Source organism: Delphinapterus leucas, chromosome X (assembly GCF_059928025.1).
Source record: "Delphinapterus leucas isolate spDelLeu-1000000601 "Yukka" chromosome X, BTC_Dleu_Yukka2, whole genome shotgun sequence".
NCBI lineage: Eukaryota > Metazoa > Chordata > Mammalia > Artiodactyla > Monodontidae > Delphinapterus > Delphinapterus leucas.
The window spans coordinates 105929826-105936150 of NC_143150.1; the positions used below are offsets into that span (position 1 = coordinate 105929826).

At 44.5% G+C, this 6325-nt stretch overlaps 1 pseudogene; it reads left to right on the top strand.

Annotated features, from left to right (window-relative positions):
• Nucleotides 1-657: 657 nt before the first annotated feature.
• On the top strand, nucleotides 658-1295 carry LOC111168410 (ferritin heavy chain pseudogene; annotated as a pseudogene).
• Nucleotides 1296-6325: the final 5030 nt, after the last annotated feature.

Genomic DNA, 6325 nt, shown 5'->3' on the forward strand with positions numbered 1-6325 from the left:
TAATGGAATACAATTAAGCAATAAAAAGGATAAAAGATTTAAAACATTATGCTAAGTAAAAGAAGGCAGATACAAAAGGCCACATACTCTATGATTGCACTTATTTGAAAAGTCCAGAACGGGCAAATCTACAGAGATAGAAAGTTGATTAGTGGTGGCCAAACCTGGGGGGAGGCAGGATGGGGAGTGAGTGCTAATGGGTAGAGAATTTCATTTTGGAGTGATGAAAATACTCTGAGATGTGGTAATGGTTGCACAGCTCCATGAATATACAAAAAAACAGGTAAATGTTCACTTTCCAAAGGTGAATTTTATAGTACATGAATTATATCTCAATAGGGTTATTATTATTTTTTTAATGGTCTCAAGACAGTGCAGAGGTGCCCTGGGTTTCCGGCCTCACCCAGGTTCCTAGGGAACCTAGAGCATGGTGCCCCGCCCCCTTCCGGCCACCGTCACCCCCTTCCAGTAATGGACTCGCCCCCCCACCCTCTGTCCCCTCCCCTTCCCATCCCATAATGGACTCCATAGACGGCGCATCCTAGAGAGGGTGCCCAGCGCCTCCGGCCGCCCTCTTCGACCACGTGGGAGAGCCCCGAGGCAGCTACCGCGGGCCCCGCGGCTTCGCCTTCACCTTGGCCTTCACGCCCCGCCACGATGCCCTTACCGTCCGCCACGCTGCCCGCGCCGCCCTCGCAGGTGCGCCAGAACTACCACCCCGACTGCGAGGCCGCCATCAACAGCCATTTCACCCTGGAGCTCCACGCCTCCTTCGTGTGCCTGGCTGTGGCCGTTTACCTCTATTGCGACGACGTGGCCTTGAAGCACTTCACCCGGTTCTTCCTGCGCCGCTCCCACGAGCACAGCGGGCGGGCCCAGGGCCTGATGCGCCTGCAGAACCAGCGCGGGGGCCGCCTCAACTTCCAAGACATCAGGAAGCCAGGCAGTGACAACTGAAAGAGCGGCCTCAAGGCCATGAAGCGCACCTTGTTCCTGGAGAAGCTCGTGAACCGGAGCCTGTTCCACCTGCACCAGCTGGCCACCGACAAGACCGACCCCCACCTGCACCACTTCCTGGCAACTCACTACCTCAGCCAGCAGGTGGCGTTCATCAGCAAGCTGGAGGGTCATGTCACCACCCTGAGTATGATGGGGGCCCCGGACGTCGACCTGGCAGGGTCCCTCTTTGAAAAGCTCACCCTGGGCGACAGCGACAAGAAGAACTGACCCTGGACTGGACTTCCCCAGAGCCACGGGGTGACCAGAGCCCTGGTCACCGTGCCTGCCATGCAGACGGCAATAGTGCCCTTGCAGAAGAAGTTCACTTAAGTTTTTTTCTTCCAGTTTTGCCACTCCTTCCAATAAAGTTATTTGGTTCCTAAAGAAATAAAGGTCTCTCCTTGGTTCCTGTGTGCAAATTGCTCACTTTTTAAAACAGGTATCCAGGAGGCTCTCCACCCACCCATGCCCCATCCACATGCAGCTCAGGATCTCCACAGAGGGAGGGAGAAGGCATTCCACGGGGCCCTGGAAAATGCAACATCCATCTTCCCCTTTTAAACAATGTGTGTGGGGTGGGGTGAGATGGGTGGTCTGGGGCCCTAATGGGTGGGTGGCTGGTGTCTGCGGGTGCCCATATATGGTAAAGATATAAAAGAATATGGTCTAGAATTCATCACAGTAGTTGCCTCTGGGGAAGAAGTGAAGGGAATGGGCAGGGATTAAAAGAAAGGGGATCTTGGGCTTCCCTGGTGGCGCAGTGGTTGAGAGTCCGCCTGTCGATGCAGGGGACACGGGTTCGTGCCCCGGTCCGGAAAGATCCCACATGCCGCGGAGCGGCTGGGCCCGTGAGCCATGGCCGCTGAGCCTGAGCGTCCGGAGCCTGTGCTCCACCACAGGAGAGGCCACAACAGTGAGAGGCCCGCGTACCGCCAAAAAAAAAAAAAAAAAAAGACAAAAGGGGATCTTCAGCATTATCTGATGTATCTTAGTTCAATAAATTACACAAATGTTAATGGTTGTTGATTCTCAGTAGCAGGCTGGGGGCCCTGGAAGCCAACATGTCAGAGTCTGTTGTTGACAAGCTCACCCTGGGCTACAGTGATAATGGGGAATGAGCCTTGGGCTGTCTTCCCCATAGCCAGGGGTTGACCAACTAAAATAATAATAATGGCACTTTGCAAGTCCAAGTCCTCTTATTTACATTCTTGTATTTTATTTATATGAGAACCTCAAGAAGTAAGAAGGATAGGTGTTATCAGTGAGGAAAAGGTAGGCCACACAGGTAAGAAGTAGCAACGCGGAATGTGGACATGAACATAGATTTTCTGATGCCATATTTGTGTGTGTGTGTGTGTGTGTGTGTGTGTGTGTGTGTGTTACCCCACAGGTTAACAATGGGTTAAGAAAGATTGTGTGGGTAGACTGGGAATCCAGCCAGATAACTAGCCTCAGAAGGGAGAAAAATCCCCGACACTCTTAAAGACATCCCTGAGCACTGCAGTCTCTCTAATTACAGGTGTGCCTTCCAGCCTAGGGTGGGAATGGCTGCTAAACCTCAGCCAAAATCCTTCTCATAGGAAAGAAGTCTTCAGAATTGGCCACCGAATGCATAGGAGGTAGCAGGGCACCTCGCGGGAAGGCAGTCACCACCTATACACATGAATCCCTCTGTTCAGGCTCTCTCCCTCACACAGGCAGCAACACTGCTACCTGAGTTGGCCCTGAATAGCTGGAAAGAACTTGGGACTGGAAATCCCCAGAGATTGCATCTTTGCCTGTGGTGGCTTCTCTTCAGGCACAAAAGGTGAGGGGAGTGGCTGCAAAACACACATGTTCTGCCTGCAAATTCACCTCATCTGGACTGAGAAACCCTGCATTTTTGCCATGCATGGGGTACTGTAATCTATATACCAAAGCACTGCCTGTCATGGGCTCTGCACCTGGATTCTAAAGCTGACTCCAGTCTTGGGCGCCGGGCCCCCCTTTTTATCCCATCTTTTCCTTTTGTGTGATTCAGAGAGACTCCCCGGGATAATGCAGAGAAGTCTACTTAGAGCTACATCCTCTTATTTTACCTGGAAAAGAAGGATTTCCTCACCTGCAAGACTCAAAGAGACTTGTGATTGTTAACACTCCAGTGCCTATTACAAGCCACTACTTGTAGTGTCACATTTCACAGCTTTTCTTTAAGAATCCCTGGCAGGGAAGTTTAAATACGGTGGCAGCTCAATTATTTCTCTCCTTGTTCTTCTACAAGACAAAAGTGAACGTTCTAAACCCCCCTTTTCCTAGTTCAGTTTTGGGGTCCACAGTCTTTTGAACATGTGGGGCAGTGATGGAAAGAAGTAAGAAACATTCAGACTAATGGAGTTTGCCCCGTTGTACTTTACATCTTGACTTTGTCCATCATTGTAAGTCTCCTCATTTTCCCACCCTCCCCTGCTTGCCGTATACCTCTCAAAAGGGGTGAGCAAACTTCTGGTGGGTGTGTCACCTTCCTGCATACTCACAGCCTTCCCGACTCCTTGATAACCTGACTTTCAAGACATGGGAGTGAGTTGTGACTTGGTCTTCCAGCCCTGGAAAATACCACCCTGAGATGCACAGCTGGATGGTTGTCAGTCATTGGCCGTGCTCTGTTGCTTGGGGGAATAATGTCTGAAATAGTGGCTGTTGCTATGGGTACCGGAGTCTCAGGCAATGATAATATCGGGACAGACTGAGGGAAAACGATAATAAAATTGATAACTTCATCTCAGGCTCAAACACAGATTCAGATTAACTGTGTTGAATTATTTACCTCTGGGGGAAAAAAAATCCTCACTCTATCACAAAAGGAAATTTCTTAATAGATGGTTGTCACTGACAAATTGTACTTCATTTTCCAGAAAAAGGAAAAGTTATTTTTTTCCCTCAGAAATGTGTGACAAGCAGTACAAAGCACCCATTAATTTCTCCTGAATCATCCCTACTCTTGAAATTTGTTCTACATTTCTGATTTTTAAATTCTCCTTTAATTTTTTTTCATTTGCCAGCAATTCCAGTTTCTTTTCACAAGCCCAAGAGACATATCTAATCAAGTATTCAGGAGAGGAAGGCATTATCACTAATCTTGGAAGTGATACTATGCTTCAGGTTTTAAAATAAAAATTTTTATTACAGACTTTTTTTTTTGCAGTCCTGAGTTCATCTTCAGAGGGATATTGATGGAGAATATGCTTCAGGAAAGCTGAAGTGAAGGTGATTAGAAAAGCATTAGGACACCTAAAAAGTAAAGAAATGTATGCCTTGATTCATTTAGTCAAGAAGGATGTAAGAGTGGAATACGTTACAGTGAGAAAGCAAAGTAGTAAGGGCTAACATAATGATTGTGTATCAGTTTGGATTGGGTTTGGTTATGAGTAACTGAGATCAGAGAAGCAGTGGCTTTAAGAAAAAAAAAAAAAAAGGTTTTCCTCTCCCATATGTAAAACAAGTATGGAGGAAAACAGTTCAGGCTGCTGAGGAAATTCCTTCCATTTCATTTCACTCATTCCAAGAGGTGCATTTTTTTTCACATTTTCACATCTTTAAAATTGGGATACATCTTACAATCACTGTTGGCTACAGCTGTCATTGCCTGAGCAAGCGCATCAGGAATCAATGGAGTGGTCTCACTGGCTAGGAACAAACTTCTAGCGCCATTAGAAGAGTACTCAAGAAATTCTGCATCACCAACACTCTTGATGGTACGGAGGACGATATTAAGAGATACCAATATTATTAAGAGATACTGAGTACAAAACTGCTTAGAAGAGTTGAAATTTGTTTTATTTAAATCATTTGTTTACCTATTCCAGCTCTATTGAGATATAATCGACATATAATATTGTGTAAGTTTAAGGCGTGCAACATGATGACTTGATACACATATATATTGTGAAATGATTACCATAATGAAGTTAGTTAACACATCCTTCACCTCACATAATTACCTTTTTGGGGGGTGGTGAGAACATTTAAGATTTACTTGAAACCATCGACAAAACAAAAAGACAACCTACTGAATGGGAGAAAATATTTGCAAATGATATGACCCAAACGGATTAATATCCAAAATATATAAACAGCTCATACAACTCAGTATAAAAAAAAAACATAAAACCTGATTTTAAAATGGGCAGAAGACCTGAATAGACATTTTTCCAAAGAAGACATACAGGTGGCTAACAGGCACACGAAAAGATGCTCAACATCACTAATTAGAGAAATGCAAATCAAAACTACAATGATCTCAAAACCACAATGATCACCTCACATCTATCAGAATGGCTCTTATCAAAAAGTCTACAAATAACAAATGCTGGAGAGGGGGTGGAGAAAAGGGAACCCTCATACACTGTTGGCAGGAAGGTAGATTGGTGCAGCCACTATAGAAAGCAGTATGCAGGTTCCTCAAAAAACTAAAAATAGAACTACTATATGATCCAGCAATTCCACTCCTGGGTATATATCCAGACAACAACACAAACACTAATTTGAAAAGATACATGCACCCCAATGTTCATAGCAGCGTTATTTACAATAGCCAAGATATGGAAGCAACCCAAATGCCTATCACCAGATCAGTGGATAAAGAAGATGTGAGATATAAATATACATGTATGGAATATTACTCAGCCATAAAAAAGAATGAAATTTTGCATGTGCAACAACATGGATGGACTTGGAGGGCATTATGCTTAGAGACAGAAGTCAGAGAAAGACAAATACTGTATGTTATCACTTATATGTGGAATCTAAAAATATAAAACAAATGTATATAACAAAACAGAAACAAACTCACAGATACAGAGGAGAAACTAGTGGTTACCAGTGGGGAAAGGGAAGCAGGGAGGGGCAAGATAGGGGTAGGGGATGAAGAGGTACAAACTACTATGGATAAAACAGAGAAGCAACAAGGATATATTGAACAACACAGGGAACTACAGCCATTATTTTATAATAACTTTAAATGGAGTATAAGCTCTAAAAATATTGATCACTATGTTGTACACCTGAAACTAATATAATATTGTAAATCGACTATACTTCAATAAAAGAAACATTTTTTAAAAGATTTACTCTCTTAGCAACTTTCAAGTATATAATACCATATTGTTAACTATAGTCACCAAGCTATAGATTAGATCCCCAGAACTTATATTATGACTGAACATTTGTACCCTTTGACAAATATCTCCCCATTTCCCCCAACCCCCAGCCCTGGGTAACCACCATTCTACTCTCTATTTCTATGAGTATGGCTTTTTTAGATTCCACACATAAGTGAGGCCACATAGAA